We start from the raw sequence: 26,997 nt of genomic DNA, 5'->3' as shown, positions 1-26,997 counted from the left end.
TATCCGCAGAAATTGCAAACTGGGCCAAACAAGAGGTTAAAGGCACTGACTCTCCAAGTGGGGAGAGTGTTCGTAAAGCGTCTGGAATGTTGCACCCGAGTACCAGGAGATGAAACCTGAGACACATTTGAACACGTTTCCCGATCACACGGTGGATCATACTCTGGGTTCCACATGCATGTTTTAGCTGAAGGAAGAATCCCTTAAACCTGGAGAGTTGAGACCCATGGAATGGGTACCATGCAATATGACTTCAAAGGGTCTGCATTTGCTCACCGAACCTCACCAATCCTATCACTGCTGCGTTTATGTCGCTGTACACACGCTTGATTCTCTTTCGGAGACATAGAAATCCATAGGTTTTAAGATGCTTACTAGGCAGGTATATTCTTAGGCGTTTAATATGGGGTGTTGAGTCCACTTGGTTGAGCAAGGAGTAGCTCTTGTCTATTACATATTTGGCTTATGGAATGGTATCTGTGCTAATTTCAATCTCTGGTTTTATGCAGCACCCCAACTCACCTTTCCCCTTAAGCAAGCATAAGTTGGTTTTCTACATTTGAGACCCTGTTCTGTTTTGTAATTCAGTTCCTGGGTAGCCAAGTTTACATTCCGTGTAGTAGTGATAACTTATGATGTTTCTTTTTCTGTGTGACTTATTTCACTTAGAATCATCGTACCTGAATCCACTCATTATGCTGCTATGGGCCTGATGACATAGATTTCATTGCTGAGTGATATTGCATTGTACGTAAGTACCACAACTTCTTAATCCATTTTTCGCTTTCTGTGATATTGAAATTGTACCGTAAACGAGGTTCTTGTAAACAGAGCCGTCCCAAACTTTGGGGTGGCTGTGTCTTTTTGATTTTCATTTCCCTAAGCTATAGGACCATAAGTGGAAGTGCCCTAGGCTCTGTTGCTTTGTTTTTTAGATGTTTCAGGAAACACCATACACTTCTCCAGAGTGGCTGTTGGCAATTTACATCCCGCCCATCAGCATAACAAGGCTCCCAGTTCTCCATGGCCTGTCCTGCCTTTCTGGATTTTACACTCTTTTCAGATGGCCCTTTTGACCAGGGGGCAGTGAGACTTCATTGTAGTGCAGATTTCCTTTGCAAGCTTGCTTGGTTGGCCAAAAAGGGCGTATGCGTTTTTTCCTGAATATATTCAGGAAAAAACGCATACGCCCATTTTGGCCAAGTGCATCATTGTGGACGTTCTGCCTCTTTTCCTATGCTTTACATGCAATTCCAGTCTACCTCCTGAAATCGGTTTCCTGCAATTCTGCCCCGCTTTCAAGTCCTCTTGGCAGCCTTACTTCAATATATTTTTGGACGATAGCTGTCATTTATAACTCTGCAGGTTTGTGAATGACAGTGCCCCTGAGCTCCTTTCTTCAACTCGCTTTCTTGTGAGCTGGCCGCAGCAAGACTGCATTGCTTCAGGCCCTAGTGTGGTTCCGGCATGGCACGCTGAGCCTTTGGTTAATTCCTCTTCCTGGTGGGAAATGAGAGTTAAATTTGCCCGTCCAGACACCTCCAGCTAGTCTCTCATTGGTTCTCCCTATTCCTGTTCATTTTCCGCAGAAATTGCAAACTGGGCCAAACAAGAGGTTAAAGGCACTGACTCTCCAAGTGGGGAGAGTGTTAGTAAAGCGTCTGGAATGTTGCACCCGAGTACCAGGGGATGAAACCTGAGACACATTTGAACACGTTTCCCGATCACACGGTGGATCATACTCTGGGTTCCACATGCATGTTTTAGCTGAAGGAAGAATCCCTTAAACCTGGAGAGTTGAGACCCATGGAATGGGTACCATGCAATATGACTTCAAAGGGTCTGCATTTGCTCACCGAACCTCACCAATCCTATCACTGCTGCGTTTATGTCGCTGTACACACGCTTGATTCTCTTTCGGAGACATAGAAATCCATAGGTTTTAAGATGCTTACTAGGCAGGTATATTCTTAGGCGTTTAATATGGGGTGTTGAGTCCACTTGGTTGAGCAAGGAGTAGCTCTTGTCTATTACATATTTGGCTTATGGAATGGTATCTGTGCTAATTTCAATCTCTGGTTTTATGCAGCACCCCAACTCACCTTTCCCCTTAAGCAAGCATAAGTTGGTTTTCTACATTTGAGACCCTGTTCTGTTTTGTAATTCAGTTCCTGGGTAGCCAAGTTTACATTCCGTGTAGTAGTGATAACTTATGATGTTTCTTTTTCTGTGTGACTTATTTCACTTAGAATCATCGTACCTGAATCCACTCATTATGCTGCTATGGGCCTGATGACATAGATTTCATTGCTGAGTGATATTGCATTGTACGTAAGTACCACAACTTCTTTATCCATTTTTCGCTTTCTGTGATATTGAAATTGTACCGTAAACGAGGTTCTTGTAAACAGAGCGGTCCCAAACTTTGGGGTGGCTGTGTCGTTTTTATTTTAATTTCCCTAAGCTATAGGACCATAAGTGGAAGTGCCCTAGGCTCTGTTGCTTTGTTTTTTAGATGTTTCAGGAAACACCATACACTTCTCCAGAGTGGCTGTTGGCAATTTACATCCCGCCCATCAGCATAACAAGGCTCCCAGTTCTCCATGGCCTGTCCTGCCTTTCTGGATTTTACACTCTTTTCAGATGGCCCTTTTGACCGGGGGGCAGTGAGACTTCATTGTAGTGCAGATTTCCTTTGCAAGCTTGCTTGGTAGGCCAAAAGGGGCGTATGCGTTTTTTCCTGAATATATTCAGGAAAAAACGCATACGCCCATTTTGGCCAAGTGCATCATTGTGGACGTTCTGCCTCTTTTCCTATGCTTTACATGCAATTCCAGTCTACCTCCTGAAATCGGTTTCCTGCAATTCTGCCCCGCTTTCAAGTCCTCTTGGCAGCCTTACTTCAATATATTTTTGGACGATAGCTGTCATTTATAACTCTGCAGGTTTGTGAATGACAGTGCCCCTGAGCTCCTTTCTTCAACTCGCTTTCTTGTGAGCTGGCCGCAGCAAGACTGCATTGCTTCAGGCCCTAGTGTGGTTCCGGCATGGCACGCTGAGCCTTTGGTTAATTCCTCTTCCTGGTGGGAAATGAGAGTTAAATTTGCCCGTCCAGACACCTCCAGCTAGTCTCTCATTGGTTCTCCCTATTCCTGTTCATTTTCCGCAGAAATTGCAAACTGGGCCAAACAAGAGGTTAAAGGCACTGACTCTCCAAGTGGGGAGAGTGTTAGTAAAGCGTCTGGAATGTTGCACCCGAGTACCAGGGGATGAAACCTGAGACACATTTGAACACGTTTCCCGATCACACGGTGGATCATACTCTGGGTTCCACATGCATGTTTTAGCTGAAGGAAGAATCCCTTAAACCTGGAGAGTTGAGACCCATGGAATGGGTACCATGCAATATGACTTCAAAGGGTCTGCATTTGCTCACCGAACCTCACCAATCCTATCACTGCTGCGTTTATGTCGCTGTACACACGCTTGATTCTCTTTGGGAGACATAGAAATCCATAGGTTTTAAGATGCTTACTAGGCAGGTATATTCTTAGGCGTTTAATATGGGGTGTTGAGTCCACTTGGTTGAGCAAGGAGTAGCTCTTGTCTATTACATATTTGGCTTATGGAATGGTATCTGTGCTAATTTCAATCTCTGGTTTTATGCAGCACCCCAACTCACCTTTCCCCTTAAGCAAGCATAAGTTGGTTTTCTACATTTGAGACCCTGTTCTGTTTTGTAATTCAGTTCCTGGGTAGCCAAGTTTACATTCCGTGTAGTAGTGATAACTTATGATGTTTCTTTTTCTGTGTGACTTATTTCACTTAGAATCATCGTACCTGAATCCACTCATTATGCTGCTATGGGCCTGATGACATAGATTTCATTGCTGAGTGATATTGCATTGTACGTAAGTACCACAACTTCTTTATCCATTTTTCGCTTTCTGTGATATTGAAATTGTACCGTAAACGAGGTTCTTGTAAACAGAGCCGTCCCAAACTTTGGGGTGGCTGTGTCTTTTTGATTTTAATTTCCCGAAGCTATACGACCATAAGTGGAAGTGCCCTAGGCTCTGTTGCTTTGTTTTTTAGATGTTTCAGGAAACACCATACACTTCTCCAGAGTGGCTGTTGGCAATTTACATCCCGCCCATCAGCATAACAAGGCTCCCAGTTCTCCATGGCCTGTCCTGCCTTTCTGGATTTTACACTTTTTTCAGATGGCCCTTTTGACCGGCGGGCAGTGAGACTTCATTGTAGTGCAGATTTCCTTTGCAAGCTTGCTTGGTTGGCCAAAAAGGGCGTATGCGTTTTTTCCTGAATATATTCAGGAAAAAACGCATACGCCCATTTTGGCCAAGTGCATCATTGTGGACGTTCTGCCTCTTTTCCTATGCTTTACATGCAATTCCAGTCTACCTCCTGAAATCGGTTTCCTGCAATTCTGCCCCGCTTTCAAGTCCTCTTGGCAGCCTTACTTCAATATATTTTTGGACGATAGCTGTCATTTATAACTCTGCAGGTTTGTGAATGACAGTGCCCCTGAGCTCCTTTCTTCAACTCGCTTTCTTGTGAGCTGGCCGCAACACCGCAGGATTGCTTCAGGCCCTAGTGTGGTTCCGGCATGGCACGCTGAGCCTTTGGTTAATTCCTCTTACTGGTGGGAAATGAGAGTTAAATTTGCCCGTCCAGACACCTCCAGCTAGTCTCTCTTTGGTTCTCCCTATTCCTGTACATTTTCCGCAGAAATTGCAAACTTGGCCAAACAAGAGGTTAAAGGCACTGACTCTCCAAGTGGGGAGAGTGTTAGTAAAGCGTCTGGAATGTTGCACCCGAGTACCAGGGGATGAAACCTGAGACACATTTGAACACGTTTCCCGATCACACGGTGGATCATACTCTGGGTTCCACATGCATGTTTTAGCTGAAGGAAGAATCCCTTAAACCTGGAGAGTTGAGACCCATGGAATGGGTACCATGCAATATGACTTCAAAGGGTCTGCATTTGCTCACCGAACCTCACCAATCCTATCACTGCTGCGTTTATGTCGCTGTACACACGCTTGATTCTCTTTCGGAGACATAGAAATCCATAGGTTTTAAGATGCTTACTAGGCAGGTATATTCTTAGGCGTTTAATATGGGGTGTTGAGTCCACTTGGTTGAGCAAGGAGTAGCTCTTGTCTATTACATATTTGGCTTATGGAATGGTATCTGTGCTAATTTCAATCTCTGGTTTTATGCAGCACCCCAACTCACCTTTCCCCTTAAGCAAGCATAAGTTGGTTTTCTACATTTGAGACCCTGTTCTGTTTTGTAATTCAGTTCCTGGGTAGCCAAGTTTACATTCCGTGTAGTAGTGATAACTTATGATGTTTCTTTTTCTGTGTGACTTATTTCACTTAAAATCATCGTACCTGAATCCACTCATTATGCTGCTATGGGCCTGATGACATAGATTTCATTGCTGAGTGATATTGCATTGTACGTAAGTACCACAACTTCTTTATCCATTTTTCGCTTTCTGTGATATTGAAATTGTACCGTAAACGAGGTTCTTGTAAACAGAGCCGTCCCAAATTTTGGGGTGGCTGTGTCTTTTTGATTTTCATTTCCCTAAGCTATAGGACCATAAGTGGAAGTGCCCTAGGCTCTGTTGCTTTGTTTTTTAGATGTTTCAGGAAACACCATACACTTCTCCAGAGTGGCTGTTGGCAATTTACATCCCGCCCATCAGCATAACAAGGCTCCCAGTTCTCCATGGCCTGTCCTGCCTTTCTGGATTTTACACTCTTTTCAGATGGCCCTTTTGACCGGGGGGCAGTGAGACTTCATTGTAGTGCAGATTTCCTTTGCAAGCTTGCTTGGTTGGCCAAAAAGGGCGTATGCGTTTTTTCCTGAATATATTCAGGAAAAAACGCATACGCCCATTTTGGCCAAGTGCATCATTGTGGACGTTCTGCCTCTTTTCCTATGCTTTACATGCAATTCCAGTCTACCTCCTGAAATCGGTTTCCTGCAATTCTGCCCCGCTTTCAAGTCCTCTTGGCAGCCTTACTTCAATATATTTTTGGACGATAGCTGTCATTTATAACTCTGCAGGTTTGTGAATGACAGTGCCCCTGAGCTCCTTTCTTCAACTCGCTTTCTTGTGAGCTGGCCGCAGCAAGACTGCATTGCTTCAGGCCCTAGTGTGGTTCCGGCATGGCACGCTGAGCCTTTGGTTAATTCCTCTTACTGGTGGGAAATGAGAGTTAAATTTGCCCGTCCAGACACCTCCAGCTAGTCTCTCATTGGTTCTCCCTATTCCTGTTCATTTTCCGCAGAAATTGCAAACTGGGCCAAACAAGAGGTTAAAGGCACTGACTCTCCAAGTGGGGAGAGTGTTAGTAAAGCGTCTGGAATGTTGCACCCGAGTACCAGGGGATGAAACCTGAGACACATTTGAACACGTTTCCCGATCACACGGTGGATCATACTCTGGGTTCCACATGCATGTTTTAGCTGAAGGAAGAATCCCTTAAACCTGGAGAGTTGAGACCCATGGAATGGGTACCATGCAATATGACTTCAAAGGGTCTGCATTTACTCACCGAACCTCACCAATCCTATCACTGCTGCGTTTATGTCGCTGTACACACGCTTGATTCTCTTTCGGAGACATAGAAATCCATAGGTTTTAAGATGCTTACTAGGCAGGTATATTCTTAGGCGTTTAATATGGGGTGTTGAGTCCACTTGGTTGAGCAAGGAGTAGCTCTTGTCTATTACATATTTGGCTTATGGAATGGTATCTGTGCTAATTTCAATCTCTGGTTTTATGCAGCACCCCAACTCACCTTTCCCCTTAAGCAAGCATAAGTTGGTTTTCTACATTTGAGACCCTGTTCTGTTTTGTAATTCAGTTCCTGGGTAGCCAAGTTTACATTCCGTGTAGTAGTGATAACTTATGATGTTTCTTTTTCTGTGTGACTTATTTCACTTAGAATCATCGTACCTGAATCCACTCATTATGCTGCTATGGGCCTGATGACATAGATTTCATTGCTGAGTGATATTGCATTGTACGTAAGTACCACAACTTCTTTATCCATTTTTCGCTTTCTGTGATATTGAAATTGTACCGTAAACGAGGTTCTTGTAAACAGAGCGGTCCCAAACTTTGGGGTGGCTGTGTCGTTTTTATTTTAATTTCCCTAAGCTATAGGACCATAAGTGGAAGTGCCCTAGGCTCTGTTGCTTTGTTTTTTAGATGTTTCAGGAAACACCATACACTTCTCCAGAGTGGCTGTTGGCAATTTACATCCCGCCCATCAGCATAACAAGGCTCCCAGTTCTCCATGGCCTGTCCTGCCTTTCTGGATTTTACACTCTTTTCAGATGGCCCTTTTGACCGGGGGGCAGTGAGACTTCATTGTAGTGCAGATTTCCTTTGCAAGCTTGCTTGGTAGGCCAAAAGGGGCGTATGCGTTTTTTCCTGAATATATTCAGGAAAAAACGCATACGCCCATTTTGGCCAAGTGCATCATTGTGGACGTTCTGCCTCTTTTCCTATGCTTTACATGCAATTCCAGTCTACCTCCTGAAATCGGTTTCCTGCAATTCTGCCCCGCTTTCAAGTCCTCTTGGCAGCCTTACTTCAATATATTTTTGGACGATAGCTGTCATTTATAACTCTGCAGGTTTGTGAATTACAGTGCCCCTGAGCTCCTTTCTTCAACTCGCTTTCTTGTGAGCTGGCCGCAGCAAGACTGCATTGCTTCAGGCCCTAGTGTGGTTCCGGCATGGCACGCTGAGCCTTTGGTTAATTCCTCTTCCTGGTGGGAAATGAGAGTTAAATTTGCCCGTCCAGACACCTCCAGCTAGTCTCTCATTGGTTCTCCCTATTCCTGTTCATTTTCCGCAGAAATTGCAAACTGGGCCAAACAAGAGGTTAAAGGCACTGACTCTCCAAGTGGGGAGAGTGTTAGTAAAGCGTCTGGAATGTTGCACCCGAGTACCAGGGGATGAAACCTGAGACACATTTGAACACGTTTCCCGATCACACGGTGGATCATACTCTGGGTTCCACATGCATGTTTTAGCTGAAGGAAGAATCCCTTAAACCTGGAGAGTTGAGACCCATGGAATGGGTACCATGCAATATGACTTCAAAGGGTCTGCATTTGCTCACCGAACCTCACCAATCCTATCACTGCTGCGTTTATGTCGCTGTACACACGCTTGATTCTCTTTCGGAGACATAGAAATCCATAGGTTTTAAGATGCTTACTAGGCAGGTATATTCTTAGGCGTTTAATATGGGGTGTTGAGTCCACTTGGTTGAGCAAGGAGTAGCTCTTGTCTATTACATATTTGGCTTATGGAATGGTATCTGTGCTAATTTCAATCTCTGGTTTTATGCAGCACCCCAACTCACCTTTCCCCTTAAGCAAGCATAAGTTGGTTTTCTACATTTGAGACCCTGTTCTGTTTTGTAATTCAGTTCCTGGGTAGCCAAGTTTACATTCCGTGTAGTAGTGATAACTTATGATGTTTCTTTTTCTGTGTGACTTATTTCACTTAGAATCATCGTACCTGAATCCACTCATTATGCTGCTATGGGCCTGATGACATAGATTTCATTGCTGAGTGATATTGCATTGTACGTAAGTACCACAACTTCTTTATCCATTTTTCGCTTTCTGTGATATTGAAATTGTACCGTAAACGAGGTTCTTGTAAACAGAGCCGTCCCAAACTTTGGGGTGGCTGTGTCTTTTTGATTTTAATTTCCCGAAGCTATACGACCATAAGTGGAAGTGCCCTAGGCTCTGTTGCTTTGTTTTTTAGATGTTTCAGGAAACACCATACACTTCTCCAGAGTGGCTGTTGGCAATTTACATCCCGCCCATCAGCATAACAAGGCTCCCAGTTCTCCATGGCCTGTCCTGCCTTTCTGGATTTTACACTTTTTTCAGATGGCCCTTTTGACCGGCGGGCAGTGAGACTTCATTGTAGTGCAGATTTCCTTTGCAAGCTTGCTTGGTTGGCCAAAAAGGGCGTATGCGTTTTTTCCTGAATATATTCAGGAAAAAACGCATACGCCCATTTTGGCCAAGTGCATCATTGTGGACGTTCTGCCTCTTTTCCTATGCTTTACATGCAATTCCAGTCTACCTCCTGAAATCGGTTTCCTGCAATTCTGCCCCGCTTTCAAGTCCTCTTGGCAGCCTTACTTCAATAAATTTTTGGACGATAGCTGTCATTTATAACTCTGCAGGTTTGTGAATGACAGTGCCCCTGAGCTCCTTTCTTCAACTCGCTTTCTTGTGAGCTGGCCGCAACACCGCAGGATTGCTTCAGGCCCTAGTGTGGTTCCGGCATGGCACGCTGAGCCTTTGGTTAATTCCTCTTCCTGGTGGGAAATGAGAGTTAAATTTGCCCGTCCAGACACCTCCAGCTAGTCTCTCTTTGGTTCTCCCTATTCCTGTACATTTTCCGCAGAAATTGCAAACTTGGCCAAACAAGAGGTTAAAGGCACTGACTCTCCAAGTGGGGAGAGTGTTAGTAAAGCGTCTGGAATGTTGCACCCGAGTACCAGGGGATGAAACCTGAGACACATTTGAACACGTTTCCCGATCACACGGTGGATCATACTCTGGGTTCCACATGCATGTTTTAGCTGAAGGAAGAATCCCTTAAACCTGGAGAGTTGAGACCCATGGAATGGGTACCATGCAATATGACTTCAAAGGGTCTGCATTTGCTCACCGAACCTCACCAATCCTATCACTGCTGCGTTTATGTCGCTGTACACACGCTTGATTCTCTTTCGGAGACATAGAAATCCATAGGTTTTAAGATGCTTACTAGGCAGGTATATTCTTAGGCGTTTAATATGGGGTGTTGAGTCCACTTGGTTGAGCAAGGAGTAGCTCTTGTCTATTACATATTTGGCTTATGGAATGGTATCTGTGCTAATTTCAATCTCTGGTTTTATGCAGCACCCCAACTCACCTTTCCCCTTAAGCAAGCATAAGTTGGTTTTCTACATTTGAGACCCTGTTCTGTTTTGTAATTCAGTTCCTGGGTAGCCAAGTTTACATTCCGTGTAGTAGTGATAACTTATGATGTTTCTTTTTCTGTGTGACTTATTTCACTTAGAATCATCGTACCTGAATCCACTCATTATGCTGCTATGGGCCTGATGACATAGATTTCATTGCTGAGTGATATTGCATTGTACGTAAGTACCACAACTTCTTTATCCATTTTTCGCTTTCTGTGATATTGAAATTGTACCGTAAACGAGGTTCTTGTAAACAGAGCCGTCCCAAATTTTGGGGTGGCTGTGTCTTTTTGATTTTCATTTCCCTAAGCTATAGGACCATAAGTGGAAGTGCCCTAGGCTCTGTTGCTTTGTTTTTTAGATGTTTCAGGAAACACCATACACTTCTCCAGAGTGGCTGTTGGCAATTTACATCCCGCCCATCAGCATAACAAGGCTCCCAGTTCTCCATGGCCTGTCCTGCCTTTCTGGATTTTACACTCTTTTCAGATGGCCCTTTTGACCGGGGGGCAGTGAGACTTCATTGTAGTGCAGATTTCCTTTGCAAGCTTGCTTGGTTGGCCAAAAAGGGCGTATGCGTTTTTTCCTGAATATATTCAGGAAAAAACGCATACGCCCATTTTGGCCAAGTGCATCATTGTGGACGTTCTGCCTCTTTTCCTATGCTTTACATGCAATTCCAGTCTACCTCCTGAAATCGGTTTCCTGCAATTCTGCCCCGCTTTCAAGTCCTCTTGGCAGCCTTACTTCAATATATTTTTGGACGATAGCTGTCATTTATAACTCTGCAGGTTTGTGAATGACAGTGCCCCTGAGCTCCTTTCTTCAACTCGCTTTCTTGTGAGCTGGCCGCAGCAAGACTGCATTGCTTCAGGCCCTAGTGTGGTTCCGGCATGGCACGCTGAGCCTTTGGTTAATTCCTCTTACTGGTGGGAAATGAGAGTTAAATTTGCCCGTCCAGACACCTCCAGCTAGTCTCTCATTGGTTCTCCCTATTCCTGTTCATTTTCCGCAGAAATTGCAAACTGGGCCAAACAAGAGGTTAAAGGCACTGACTCTCCAAGTGGGGAGAGTGTTAGTAAAGCGTCTGGAATGTTGCACCCGAGTACCAGGGGATGAAACCTGAGACACATTTGAACACGTTTCCCGATCACACGGTGGATCATACTCTGGGTTCCACATGCATGTTTTAGCTGAAGGAAGAATCCCTTAAACCTGGAGAGTTGAGACCCATGGAATGGGTACCATGCAATATGACTTCAAAGGGTCTGCATTTGCTCACCGAACCTCACCAATCCTATCACTGCTGCGTTTATGTCGCTGTACACACGCTTGATTCTCTTTCGGAGACATAGAAATCCATAGGTTTTAAGATGCTTACTAGGCAGGTATATTCTTAGGCGTTTAATATGGGGTGTTGAGTCCACTTGGTTGAGCAAGGAGTAGCTCTTGTCTGTTACATATTTGGCTTATGGAATGGTATCTGTGCTAATTTCAATCTCTGGTTTTATGCAGCACCCCAACTCACCTTTCCCCTTAAGCAAGCATAAGTTGGTTTTCTACATTTGAGACCCTGTTCTGTTTTGTAATTCAGTTCCTGGGTAGCCAAGTTTACATTCCGTGTAGTAGTGATAACTTATGATGTTTCTTTTTCTGTGTGACTTATTTCACTTAGAATCATCGTACCTGAATCCACTCATTATGCTGCTATGGGCCTGATGACATAGATTTCATTGCTGAGTGATATTGCATTGTACGTAAGTACCACAACTTCTTTATCCATTTTTCGCTTTCTGTGATATTGAAATTGTACCGTAAACGAGGTTCTTGTAAACAGAGCGGTCCCAAACTTTGGGGTGGCTGTGTCGTTTTTATTTTAATTTCCCTAAGCTATAGGACCATAAGTGGAAGTGCCCTAGGCTCTGTTGCTTTGTTTTTTAGATGTTTCAGGAAACACCATACACTTCTCCAGAGTGGCTGTTGGCAATTTACATCCCGCCCATCAGCATAACAAGGCTCCCAGTTCTCCATGGCCTGTCCTGCCTTTCTGGATTTTACACTCTTTTCAGATGGCCCTTTTGACCGGGGGGCAGTGAGACTTCATTGTAGTGCAGATTTCCTTTGCAAGCTTGCTTGGTAGGCCAAAAGGGGCGTATGCGTTTTTTCCTGAATATATTCAGGAAAAAACGCATACGCCCATTTTGGCCAAGTGCATCATTGTGGACGTTCTGCCTCTTTTCCTATGCTTTACATGCAATTCCAGTCTACCTCCTGAAATCGGTTTCCTGCAATTCTGCCCCGCTTTCAAGTCCTCTTGGCAGCCTTACTTCAATATATTTTTGGACGATAGCTGTCATTTATAACTCTGCAGGTTTGTGAATTACAGTGCCCCTGAGCTCCTTTCTTCAACTCGCTTTCTTGTGAGCTGGCCGCAGCAAGACTGCATTGCTTCAGGCCCTAGTGTGGTTCCGGCATGGCACGCTGAGCCTTTGGTTAATTCCTCTTCCTGGTGGGAAATGAGAGTTAAATTTGCCCGTCCAGACACCTCCAGCTAGTCTCTCATTGGTTCTCCCTATTCCTGTTCATTTTCCGCAGAAATTGCAAACTGGGCCAAACAAGAGGTTAAAGGCACTGACTCTCCAAGTGGGGAGAGTGTTAGTAAAGCGTCTGGAATGTTGCACCCGAGTACCAGGGGATGAAACCTGAGACACATTTGAACACGTTTCCCGATCACACGGTGGATCATACTCTGGGTTCCACATGCATGTTTTAGCTGAAGGAAGAATCCCTTAAACCTGGAGAGTTGAGACCCATGGAATGGGTACCATGCAATATGACTTCAAAGGGTCTGCATTTGCTCACCGAACCTCACCAATCCTATCACTGCTGCGTTTATGTCGCTGTACACACGCTTGATTCTCTTTCGGAGACATAGAAATCCATAGGTTTTAAGATGCTTACTAGGCAGGTATATTCTTAGGCGTTTAATATGGGGTGTTGAGTCCACTTGGTTGAGCAAGGAGTAGCTCTTGTCTATTACATATTTGGCTTATGGAATGGTATCTGTGCTAATTTCAATCTCTGGTTTTATGCAGCACCCCAACTCACCTTTCCCCTTAAGCAAGCATAAGTTGGTTTTCTACATTTGAGACCCTGTTCTGTTTTGTAATTCAGTTCCTGGGTAGCCAAGTTTACATTCCGTGTAGTAGTGATAACTTATGATGTTTCTTTTTCTGTGTGACTTATTTCACTTAGAATCATCGTACCTGAATCCACTCATTATGCTGCTATGGGCCTGATGACATAGATTTCATTGCTGAGTGATATTGCATTGTACGTAAGTACCACAACTTCTTTATCCATTTTTCGCTTTCTGTGATATTGAAATTGTACCGTAAACGAGGTTCTTGTAAACAGAGCCGTCCCAAACTTTGGGGTGGCTGTGTCTTTTTGATTTTAATTTCCCGAAGCTATACGACCATAAGTGGAAGTGCCCTAGGCTCTGTTGCTTTGTTTTTTAGATGTTTCAGGAAACACCATACACTTCTCCAGAGTGGCTGTTGGCAATTTACATCCCGCCCATCAGCATAACAAGGCTCCCAGTTCTCCATGGCCTGTCCTGCCTTTCTGGATTTTACACTTTTTTCAGATGACCCTTTTGACCGGCGGGCAGTGAGACTTCATTGTAGTGCAGATTTCCTTTGCAAGCTTGCTTGGTTGGCCAAAAAGGGCGTATGCCTTTTTTCCTGAATATATTCAGGAAAAAACGCATACGCCCATTTTGGCCAAGTGCATCATTGTGGACGTTCTGCCTCTTTTCCTATGCTTTACATGCAATTCCAGTCTACCTCCTGAAATCGGTTTCCTGCAATTCTGCCCCGCTTTCAAGTCCTCTTGGCAGCCTTACTTCAATATATTTTTGGATGATAGCTGTCATTTATAACTCTGCAGGTTTGTGAATGACAGTGCCCCTGAGCTCCTTTCTTCAACTCGCTTTCTTGTGAGCTGGCCGCAACACCGCAGGATTGCTTCAGGCCCTAGTGTGGTTCCGGCATGGCACGCTGAGCCTTTGGTTAATTCCTCTTCCTGGTGGGAAATGAGAGTTAAATTTGCCCGTCCAGACACCTCCAGCTAGTCTCTCATTGGTTCTCCCTATTCCTGTACATTTTCCGCAGAAATTGCAAACTTGGCCAAACAAGAGGTTAAAGGCACTGACTCTCCAAGTGGGGAGAGTGTTAGTAAAGCGTCTGGAATGTTGCACCCGAGTACCAGGGGATGAAACTTGAGACACATTTGAACACGTTTCCCGATCACACGGTGGATCATACTCTGGGTTCCACATGCATGTTTTAGCTGAAGGAAGAATCCCTTAAACCTGGAGAGTTGAGACCCATGGAATGGGTACCATGCAATATGACTTCAAAGGGTCTGCATTTGCTCACCGAACCTCACCAATCCTATCACTGCTGCGTTTATGTCGCTGTACACACGCTTGATTCTCTTTCGGAGACATAGAAATCCATAGGTTTTAAGATGCTTACTAGGCAGGTATATTCTTAGGCGTTTAATATGGGGTGTTGAGTCCACTTGGTTGAGCAAGGAGTAGCTCTTGTCTATTACATATTTGGCTTATGGAATGGTATCTGTGCTAATTTCAATCTCTGGTTTTATGCAGCACCCCAACTCACCTTTCCCCTTAAGCAAGCATAAGTTGGTTTTCTACATTTGAGACCCTGTTCTGTTTTGTAATTCAGTTCCTGGGTAGCCAAGTTTACATTCCGTGTAGTAGTGATAACTTATGATGTTTCTTTTTCTGTGTGACTTATTTCACTTAGAATCATCGTACCTGAATCCACTCATTATGCTGCTATGGGCCTGATGACATAGATTTCATTGCTGAGTGATATTGCATTGTACGTAAGTACCACAACTTCTTTATCCATTTTTCGCTTTCTGTGATATTGAAATTGTACCGTAAACGAGGTTCTTGTAAACAGAGCCGTCCCAAACTTTGGGGTGGCTGTGTCTTTTTGATTTTAATTTCCCGAAGCTATACGACCATAAGTGGAAGTGCCCTAGGCTCTGTTGCTTTGTTTTTTAGATGTTTCAGGAAACACCATACACTTCTCCAGAGTGGCTGTTGGCAATTTACATCCCGCCCATCAGCATAACAAGGCTCCCAGTTCTCCATGGCCTGTCCTGCCTTTCTGGATTTTACACTCTTTTCAGATGGCCCTTTTGACCGGGGGGCAGTGAGACTTCATTGTAGTGCAGATTTCCTTTGCAAACTTGCTTGGTAGGCCAAAAGGGGCGTATGCGTTTTTTCCTGAATATATTCAGGAAAAAACGCATACGCCCATTTTGGCCAAGTGCATCATTGTAGACGTTCTGCCTCTTTTCCTATGCTTTACATGCAATTCCAGTCTACCTCCTGAAATCGGTTTCCTGCAATTCTGCCCCGCTTTCAAGTCCTCTTGGCAGCCTTACTTCAATATATTTTTGGACGATAGCTGTCACTTATAACTCTGCAGGTTTGTGAATTACAGTGCCCCTGAGCTCCTTTCTTCAACTCGCTTTCTTGTGAGCTGGCCGCAGCAAGACTGCATTGCTTCAGGCCCTAGTGTGGTTCCGGCATGGCACGCTGAGCCTTTGGTTAATTCCTCTTCCTGGTGGGAAATGAGAGTTAAATTTGCCCGTCCAGACACCTCCAGCTAGTCTCTCATTGGTTCTCCCTATTCCTGTTCATTTTCCGCAGAAATTGCAAACTGGGCCAAACAAGAGGTTAAAGGCACTGACTCTCCAAGTGGGGAGAGTGTTAGTAAAGCGTCTGGAATGTTGCACCCGAGTACCAGGGGATGAAACCTGAGACACATTTGAACACGTTTCCCTATCACACGGTGGATCATACTCTGGGTTCCACATGCATGTTTTAGCTGAAGGAAGAATCCCTTAAACCTGGAGAGTTGAGACCCATGGAATGGGTACCATGCAATATGACTTCAAAGGGTCTGCATTTGCTCACCGAACCTCACCAATCCTATCACTGCTGCGTTTATGTCGCTGTACACACGCTTGATTCTCTTTCGGAGACATAGAAATCCATAGGTTTTAAGATGCTTACTAGGCAGGTATATTCTTAGGCGTTTAATATGGGGTGTTGAGTCCACTTGGTTGAGCAAGGAGTAGCTCTTGTCTATTACATATTTGGCTTATGGAATGGTATCTGTGCTAATTTCAATCTCTGGTTTTATGCAGCACCCCAACTCACCTTTCCCCTTAAGCAAGCATAAGTTGGTTTTCTACATTTGAGACCCTGTTCTGTTTTGTAATTCAGTTCCTGGGTAGCCAAGTTTACATTCCGTGTAGTAGTGATAACTTATGATGTTTCTTTTTCTGTGTGACTTATTTCACTTAGAATCATCGTACCTGAATCCACTCATTATGCTGCTATGGGCCTGATGACATAGATTTCATTGCTGAGTGATATTGCATTGTACGTAAGTACCACAACTTCTTTATCCATTTTTCGCTTTCTGTGATATTGAAATTGTACCGTAAACGAGGTTCTTGTAAACAGAGCCGTCCCAAACTTTGGGGTGGCTGTGTCTTTTTGATTTTAATTTCCCGAAGCTATACGACCATAAGTGGAAGTGCCCTAGGCTCTGTTGCTTTGTTTTTTAGATGTTTCAGGAAACACCATACACTTCTCCAGAGTGGCTGTTGGCAATTTACATCCCGCCCATCAGCATAACAAGGCTCCCAGTTCTCCATGGCCTGTCCTGCCTTTCTGGATTTTACACTTTTTTCAGATGGCCCTTTTGACCGGCGGGCAGTGAGACTTCATTGTAGTGCAGATTTCCTTTGCAAGCTTGCTTGGTTGGCCAAAAAGGGCGTATGCCTTTTTTCCTGAATATATTCAGGAAAAAACGCATACGCCCATTTTGGCCAAGTGCATCATTGTGGACGTTCTGCCTCTTTTCCTATGCTTTACATGCAATTCCAGTCTACCTCCTGAAATCGGTTTCCTGCAATTCTGCCCCGCTTTCAAGTCCTCTTGGCAGCCTTACTTCAATATATTTTTGGACGATAGCTGTCATTAATAACTCTGCAGGTTTGTGAATTACAGTGCCCCTGAGCTCCTTTCTTCAACTCGCTTTCTTGTGAGCTGGCCGCAGCAAGACTGCATTGCTTCAGGCCCTAGTGTGGTTCCGGCATGGCACGCTGAGCCTTTGGTTAATTCCTCTTCCTGGTGGGAAATGAGAGTTATATTTGCCCGTCCAGACACCTCCAGCTAGTCTCTCATTGGTTCTCCCTATTCCTGTTCATTTTCCGCAGAAATTGCAAACTGGGTCAAACAAGAGGTTAAAGGCACTGACTCTCCAAGTGGGGAGAGTGTTAGTAAAGCGTCTGGAATGTTGCACCCGAGTACCAGGGGATGAAACCTGAGACACATTTGAACACGTTTCCCGATCACACGGTGGATCATACTCTGGGTTCCACATGCATGTTTTAGCTGAAGGAAGAATCCCTTAAACCTGGAGAGTTGAGACCCATGGAATGGGTACCATGCAATATGACTTCAAAGGGTCTGCATTTGCTCACCGAACCTCACCAATCCTATCACTGCTGCGTTTATGTCGCTGTACACACGCTTGATTCTCTTTCGGAGACATAGAAATCCATAGGTTTTAAGATGCTTACTAGGCAGGTATATTCTTAGGCGTTTAATATGGGGTGTTGAGTCCACTTGGTTGAGCAAGGAGTAGCTCTTGTCTATTACATATTTGGCTTATGGAATGGTATCTGTGCTAATTTCAATCTCTGGTTTTATGCAGCACCCCAACTCACCTTTCCCCTTAAGCAAGCATAAGTTGGTTTTCTACATTTGAGACCCTGTTCTGTTTTGTAATTCAGTTCCTGGGTAGCCAAGTTTACATTCCGTGTAGTAGTGATAACTTATGATGTTTCTTTTTCTGTGTGACTTATTTCACTTAGAATCATCGTACCTGAATCCACTCATTATGCTGCTATGGGCCTGATGACATAGATTTCATTGCTGAGTGATATTGCATTGTACGTAAGTACCACAACTTCTTTATCCATTTTTCGCTTTCTGTGATATTGAAATTGTACTGTAAACGAGGTTCTTGTAAACAGAGCCGTCCCAAACTTTGGGGTGGCTGTGTCTTTTTTATTTTAATTTCCCTAAGCTATAGGACCATAAGTGGAAGTGCCCTAGGCTCTGTTGCTTTGTTTTTTAGATGTTTCAGGAAACACCATACACTTCTCCAGAGTGGCTGTTGGCAATTTACATCCCGCCCATCAGCATAACAAGGCTCCCAGTTCTCCATGGCCTGTCCTGCCTTTCTGGATTTTACACTCTTTTCAGATGGCCCTTTTGACCGGGGGGCAGTGAGACTTCATTGTAGTGCAGATTTCCTTTGCAAGCTTGCTTGGTTGGCCAAAAGGGGCGTATGCGTTTTTTCCTGAATATATTCAGGATAAAACGCATACGCCCATTTTGGCCAAGTGCATCATTGTGGACGTTCTGCCTCTTTTCCTATGCTTTACATGCAATTCCAGTCTACCTCCTGAAATCGGTTTCCTGCAATTCTGCCCCGCTTTCAAGTCCTCTTGGCAGCCTTACTTCAATATATTTTTGGACGATAGCTGTCATTTATAACTCTGCAGGTTTGTGAATTACAGTGCCCCTGAGCTCCTTTCTTCAACTCGCTTTCTTGTGAGCTGGCCGCAACACCGCAGGATTGCTTCAGGCCCTAGTGTGGTTCCGGCATGGCACGCTGAGCCTTTGGTTAATTCCTCTTCCTGGTGGGAAATGAGAGTTAAATTTGCCCGTCCAGACACCTCCAGCTAGTCTCTCATTGGTTCTCCCTATTCCTGTTCATTTTCCGCAGAAATTGCAAACTGGGCCAAACAAGAGGTTAAAGGCACTGACTCTCCAAGTGGGGAGAGTGTTAGTAAAGCGTCTGGAATGTTGCACCCGAGTACCAGGGGATGAAACCTGAGACACATTTGAACACGTTTCCCGATCACACGGTGGATCATACTCTGGGTTCCACATGCATGTTTTAGCTGAAGGAAGAATCCCTTAAACCTGGAGAGTTGAGACCCATGGAATGGGTACCATGCAATATGACTTCAAAGGGTCTGCATTTGCTCACCGAACCTCACCAATCCTATCACTGCTGCGTTTATGTCGCTGTACACACGCTTGATTCTCTTTCGGAGACATAGAAATCCATAGGTTTTAAGATGCTTACTAGGCAGGTATATTCTTAGGCGTTTAATATGGGGTGTTGAGTCCACTTGGTTGAGCAAGGAGTAGCTCTTGTCTATTACATATTTGGCTTATGGAATGGTATCTGTGCTAATTTCAATCTCTGGTTTTATGCAGCACCCCAACTCACCTTTCCCCTTAAGCAAGCATAAGTTGGTTTTCTACATTTGAGACCCTGTTCTGTTTTGTAATTCAGTTCCTGGGTAGCCAAGTTTACATTCCGTGTAGTAGTGATAACTTATGATGTTTCTTTTTCTGTGTGACTTATTTCACTTAGAATCATCATTCCTGAATCCACTCATTATGCTGCTATGGGCCTGATGACATAGATTTCATTGCTGAGTGATATTGCATTGTACGTAAGTACCACAACTTCTTTATCCATTTTTCGCTTTCTGTGATATTGAAATTGTACCGTAAACGAGGTTCTTGTAAACAGTGCTGTCCCAAACTTTGGGGTGGCTGTGTCTTTTTGATTTTCATTTCCCTAAGCTATAGGACCATAAGTGGAAGTGCCCTAGGCTCTGTTGCTTTGTTTTTTAGATGTTTCAGGAAACCCCATACACTTCTCCAAAGTGGCTGTTGGCAATTTACATCCCGCCCATCAGCATAACAAGGCTACCAGTTCTCCATGGCCTGTCCTGCCTTTCTGGATTTTACACATTTTTCAGATGGCCCTTTGGACCGGCGGGCAGTGAGACTTCATTGTAGTGCAGATTTCCTTTGCAAGCTTGCTTGGTTGGCCAAAAAGGGCGTATGCGTTTTTTCCTGAATATATTCAGGAAAGAACGAATACGCCCTTTTTGGCCAAGTGCATCATTGTGGACGTTCTGCCTCTTTTCCTATGCTTTACATGCAATTCCAGTCTACCTCCTGAAATCGGTTTCCTGCAATTCTGCCCCGCTTTCAAGTCCTCTTGGCAGCCTTACTTCAATATATTTTTGGACGATAGCTGTCATTTATAACTCTGCAGGTTTGTGAATGACAGTGTCCCTGAGCTCCTTTCTTCAACTCGCTTTCTTGTGAGCTGGCCGCAACACCGCAGGATTGCTTCAGGCCCTAGTGTGGTTCCAGCACAGCACGCTGAGCCTTTGGTTAATTCCTCTTCCTGGTGGGAAATAAGAGTTAAATTTGCCCGTCCAGACACCTCCAGCTAGTCTCTCATTGGTTCTCCCTATACCTGTTCATTTTCCACAGAAATTGCAAACTGGGCCAAACAGGAGGTTAAAGGCACTGACTCTCCAAGTGGGGAGAGTGTTAGTAAAGCGTCTGGAATGTTGCACCCGAGTACCATTGGAAGAAAACTGACACATTTGCACACGTTTCCCGATCACACGGTGGATCATACTCTGGGTTCCACATGCATGTTTTAGCTGAAGGAAGAATCCCTTTAAAGCTGGAGAGTTGAGACCCATGGAATGGGTACCATGCAATATGACTTCAAAGGTTCTGCATTTGCTCAGAGAACCTCAACAATCCTATCACTGCTGCGCTTATGCCACTGTACACACTCTTGATTCTCTTTCGGAGACATATAAATCCATAGGTTTTAAGATTCTTACTACTCAGGTATATTCTTGGACGTTTAATATGGGGTGTTGTGTTCTCTTCATTGAGCAAGGAGTAGCTCTTGTCTATTACATATTTGGCTTATGGAATGGTATCTGTGCTAATTTCAATCTCTGGTTTTATGCAGCACCCCAACTCACCTTTCCCCTTAAGCAAGCATAAGTTGGTTTTCTACATTTGAGACCCTGTTCTGTTTTGTAATTCAGTTCCTGGGTAGCCAAGTTTACATTCCGTGTATTAGTGATATCTTATGATGTTTCTTTTTCTGTGTGACTTATCTCACTTAGAATCATCGTACCTGAATCCACTCATTATGCTGCTATGGGCCTGATGACATAGATTTCATTGCTGAGTGATATTGCATTGTACGTAAGTACCACAACTTCTTTATCCATTTTTCGCTTTCTGTGATATTGAAATTGTACCATAAACGAGGTTCTTGTAAACAGAGCCGTCCCAAACTTTGGGGTGGCTGTGTCTTTTTGATTTTCATTTCCCTAAGCTATAGGACCATAAGTGGAAGTGCCCTAGGCTCTGTTGCTTTGTTTTTTAGATGTTTCAGGAAACACCATACACTTCTCCAGAGTGGCTGTTGGCAATTTACATCCCGCCCATCAGCATAACAAGGCTCCCAGTTCTCCATGGCCTGTCCTGCCTTTCTGGATTTTACACTCTTTTCAGATGGCCCTTTTGACCGGGGGGCAGTGAGACTTCATTGTAGTGCAGATTTCCTTTGCAAGCTTGCTTGGTTGGCCAAAAAGGGCGTATGCGTTTTTTCCTGAATATATTCAGGAAAAAACGCATACGCCCATTTTGGCCAAGTGCATCATTGTGGACGTTCTGCCTCTTTTCCTATGCTTTACACGCAATTCCAGTCTACCTCCTGAAATCGGTTTCCTGCAATTCTGCCCCGCTTTCAAGTCCTCTTGGCAGCCTTACTTCAATATATTTTTGGACGATAGCTGTCATTTATAACTCTGCAGGTTTGTGAATTACAGTGCCCCTGAGCTCCTTTCTTCAACTCGCTTTCTTGTGAGCTGGCCACAACACCGCAGGATTGCTTCAGGCCCTAGTGTGGTTCCGGCATGGCACGCTGAGCCTTTGGTTAATTCCTCTTCCTGGTGGGAAATGAGAGTTAAATTTGCCCGTCCAGACACCTCCAGCTAGTCTCTCATTGGTTCTCCCTATTCCTGTACATTTTCCGCAGAAATTGCAAACTTGGCCAAACAAGAGGTTAAAGACACTGACTCTCCAAGTGGGGAGAGTGTTAGTAAAGCGTCTGGAATGTTGCACCCGAGTACCAGGGGATGAAACCTGAGACACATTTGAACACGTTTCCCGATCACACGGTGGATCATACTCTGGGTTCCACATGCATGTTTTAGCTGAAGGAAGAATCCCTTAAACCTGGAGAGTTGAGACCCATGGAATGGGTACCATGCAATATGACTTCAAAGGGTCTGCATTTGCTCACCGAACCTCACCAATCCTATCACTGCTGCATTTATGTCGCTGTACACACGCTTGATTCTCTTTCGGAGACATAGAAATCCATAGGTTTTAAGATGCTTACTAGGCAGGTATATTCTTAGGCGTTTAATATGGGGTGTTGAGTCCACTTGGTTGAGCAAGGAGTAGCTCTTGTCTATTACATATTTGGCTTATGGAATGGTATCTGTGCTAATTTCAATCTCTGGTTTTATGCAGCACCCCAACTCACCTTTCCCCTTAAGCAAGCATAAGTTGGTTTTCTACATTTGAGACCCTGTTCTGTTTTGTAATTCAGTTCCTGGGTAGCCAAGTTTACATTCCGTGTAGTAGTGATAACTTATGATGTTTCTTTTTCTGTGTGACTTATTTCACTTAGAATCATCGTACCTGAATCCACTCATTATGCTGCTATGGGCCTGATGACATAGATTTCATTGCTGAGTGATATTGCATTGTACGTAAGTACCACAACTTCTTTATCCATTTTTCGCTTTCTGTGATATTGAAATTGTACCGTAAACGAGGTTCTTGTAAACAGAGCCGTCCCAAACTTTGGGGTGGCTGTGTCTTTTTGATTTTAATTTCCCTAAGCTATAGGACCATAAGTGGAAGTGCCCTAGGCTCTGTTGCTTTGTTTTTTAGATGTTTCAGGAAACACCATACACTTCTCCAGAGTGGCTGTTGGCAATTTACATCCCGCCCATCAGCATAACGAGGCTCCCAGTTCTCCATGGCCTGTCCTGCCTTTCTGGATTTTACACTCTTTTCAGATGGCCCTTTTGACCGGGGGGCAGTGAGACTTCATTGTAGTGCAGATTTCCTTTGCAAGCTTGCTTGGTTGGCCAAAAAGGGCGTATGCGTTTTTTCCTGAATATATTCAGGAAAAAACGCATACACCCATTTTGGCCAAGTGCATCATTGTGGACGTTCTGCGTCTTTTCCTATGCTTTCAATGCACTTCCAGTCTACCTCCTGAAATCGGTTTCGTGCAATTCTGCCCTGCTTTCAAGTCCTCTTGGCAGCCTTACTTCAATATATTTTTGGACGATAGCTGTCATTTATAACTCTGCAGGTTTGTGAATGACAGTGCCCCTGAGCTCCTTTCTTCAACTCGCTTTCCTCTGAGCTGACCGCAACACCGCACCCTTGCTTAAGGCCCTAGTGTGCTTCCGGCTTGGCACGCTGAGCCTTTGGTTAATTCCTCTTCCTGGTGGGAAATGAGAGTTAAATTTGCCCGTCCAGACACCTCCAGCTAGTCTCTCATTGGTTCTCCCTATTCCTGTTCATTTTCCGCAGAAATTGCAAACTGGGCCAAACAGGAGGTTAAAGGCACTGACTCTCCAAGTGGGGAGAGTGTTAGTAAAGCGTCTGGAATGTTGCACCTGAGTACCAGGGGACGAAACCTGAGACACATTTGATCACGTTTCCCGATCACACGGTGGATCATACTCTGGGTTCCACATGCATGTTTTAGCTGAAGGAAGAATCCCTTAAACCTGGAGAGTTGAGACCTATGGAATGGGTACCATGCAATATGATTTCAAAGGGTCTGCATTTGCTCACCGAACCTCACCAATCCTATCACTGCTGCGTTTATGCCGCTGTACACACGCTTGTTTCTCTTTCGGAGACATAGAAATCCATAGGTTTTAAGATTCTTACTAGTCAGGTATATTCTTAGACGTTTAATATGAGGTGTTGTGTTCTCTTCATTGAGCAAGGAGTAGCTCTTGTCTATTACATATTTGGCTTATGGAACGGTATCTGTGCTAATTTCAATCTCTGGTTTTATGCAGCACCCCAACTCACCTTTCCCCTTAAGCAAGCATAAGTTGGTTTTCTACATTTGAGACCCTGTTCTGTTTTGTAATTCAGTTCCTGGGTAGCCAAGTTTACATTCCGTGTATTAGTGATATCTTATGATGTTTCTTTTTCTGTGTGACTTATCTCACTTAGAATCATCGTACCTGAATCCACTCATTATGCTGCTATGGGCCTGATGACATAGATTTCATTCCTGAGTGATATTGCATTGTACGTAAGTACCACAACTTCTTTATCCATTTTTCGCTTTCTGTGATATTGAAATTGTACCATAAACGAGGTTCTTGTAAACAGAGCCGTCCCAAACTTTACGGTGGCTGTGTCTTTTTGATTTTAATTTCCCTAAGCTATAGGACCATAAGTGGAAGTGCCCTAGGCTCTGTTGCTTTGTTTTTTAGATGTTTCAGGAAACACCATACACTTCTCCAGAGTGGCTGTTGGCAATTTACATCCCGCCCATCAGCATAACAAGGCTCCCAGTTCTCCATGGCCTGTCCTGCCTTTCTGGATTTTACACTTTTTTCAGATGGCCCTTTGGACTGGGGGGCAGTGAGACTTCATTGTAGTGCAGATTTCCTTTGCAAGCTTGCTTGGTTGCCCAAAAAGGACGTATGCGTTTTTTCCTTAATACAGGAAAAAACGCATAAGCCCTTTTTGGCCAAGTGCATCATTGTGGACGTTCTGCCTCTTTTCCTATGCTTTACATGCAATTCCAGTCTACCTCCTGAAATCGGTTTCCTGCAATTCTGCCCCACTTTCAAGTCCTCTTGGCAGCCTTACTTCAATATATTTTTGGACGATAGCTGTCATTTATAACTCTGCAGGTTTGTGAATTACAGTGCCCCTGAGCTCCTTTCTTCAACTCGCTTTCTTCTGAGCTGGCCGCAACACCACAGCCTTGCTTAAGGCCCTAGTGTGGTTCCGGCATGGCACGCTGAGCCTTTGGTTAATTCCTCTTCCTGGTGGGAAATGAGAGTTAAATTTGCCCGTCCAGACACCTCCAGCTAGTCTCTCATTGGTTCTCCCTATTCCTGTTCATTTTCCGCAGAAATTGCAAACTGGGCCAAACAGGAGGTTAAAGGCACTGACTCTCCAAGTGGGGAGAGTGTTAGTAAAGCGTCTGGAATGTTGCACCTGAGTACCAGGGGACGAAACCTGAGACACATTTGATCACGTTTCCCGATCACACGGTGGATCATACTCTGGGTTCCACATGCATGTTTTAGCTGAAGGAAGAATCCCTTAAACCTGGAGAGTTGAGACCCATGGAATGGGTACCATGCAATATGATTTCAAAGGGTCTGCATTTGCTCACCGAACCTCACCAATCCTATCACTGCTGCGTTTATGCCGCTGTACACACGCTTGTTTCTCTTTCGGAGACATAGAAATCCATAGGTTTTAAGATTCTTACTAGGCAGGTATATTCTTAGGCGTTTAATATTGGGTGTTGAGTCCACTTGGTTGAGCAAGGAGTAGCTCTTGTCTATTACATATTTGGCTTATGGAATTGTATCTGTGCTAATTTCAATCTCTGGTTTTATGCAGCACCCCAACTCACCTTTCCCCTTAAGCAAGCATAAGTTGGTTTTCTTCATTTGAGACCCTGTTCTGTTTTGTAATTCAGTTCCTGGGTAGCCAAGTTTACATTCCGTGTAGTAGTGATAACTTATGATGTTTCTTTTTCTGTGTGACTTATTTCACTTAGAATCATCGTACCTGAATCCACTCATTATGCTTCTATGGGCCTGATGACATAGATGTCATTGCTGAGTGATATTGCATTGTACGTAAGTACCACAAATTTTTATCCATTTTTCACTTTCTGTGATATTGAATTTGTACCGTAAACGAGGATCTTGTAAACAGAGCCGTCCCAAACTTTGCGGTGGCTGTGTCTTTTTGATTTTAATTTCCCGAAGCTATAGGACCATAAGTGGAAGTGCTCTAGGCTCTGTTGCTTTGTTTTTTAGATGTTTCAGGAAACACCATACACTTCTCCAGAGTGGCTGTTGGCAATTTACATCCCGCCCATCAGCATAACAAGGCTCCCAGTTCTCCATGGCCTGTCCTGCCTTTCTGGATTTTATACTTTTTTCAGATGGCCCTTTGGACCGGCGGGCAGTGAGACTTCATTGTACTGCAGATTTCCTTTGCAAGCTTGCTTGGTTGGCCAAAAAGGGCGTATGCGTTTTTTCCTTAATACAGGAAAAAACGCATAAGCCCTTTTTGGCCAAGTGCATCATTGTGGACGTTCTGCCTCTTTTCCTGTGCTTTACATGCAATTCCAGTCTACCTCCTGAAATCGGTTTCCTGCAATTCTGCCCCACTTTCAAGTCCTCTTGGCAGCCTTACTTCAATATATTTTTGGACGATAGCTGTCATTTATAACTCTGCAGGTTTGTGAATTACAGTGCCCCTGAGCTCCTTTCTTCAACTCGCTTTCTTCTGAGCTGGCCGCAACACCGCAGCCTTGCTTAAGGCCCTAGTGTGGTTCCGGCATGGCACGCTGAGCCTTTGGTTAATTCCTCTTCCTGGTGGGAAATGAGAGTTAAATTTGCCCGTCCAGACACCTCCAGCTAGTCTCTCATTGGTTCTCCCTATTCCTGTTCATTTTCCGCAGAAATTGCAAACTGGGCCAAACAGGAGGTTAAAGGCACTGACTCTCCAAGTGGGGAGAGTGTTAGTAAAGCGTCTGGAATGTTGCACCTGAGTACCAGGGGACGAAACCTGAGACACATTTGATCACGTTTCCCGATCA

This window comes from Globicephala melas, chromosome 5 (genome assembly GCF_963455315.2).
Source record: "Globicephala melas chromosome 5, mGloMel1.2, whole genome shotgun sequence".
Lineage (NCBI taxonomy): Eukaryota > Metazoa > Chordata > Mammalia > Artiodactyla > Delphinidae > Globicephala > Globicephala melas.
This window is presented reverse-complemented; position numbering follows the sequence as displayed.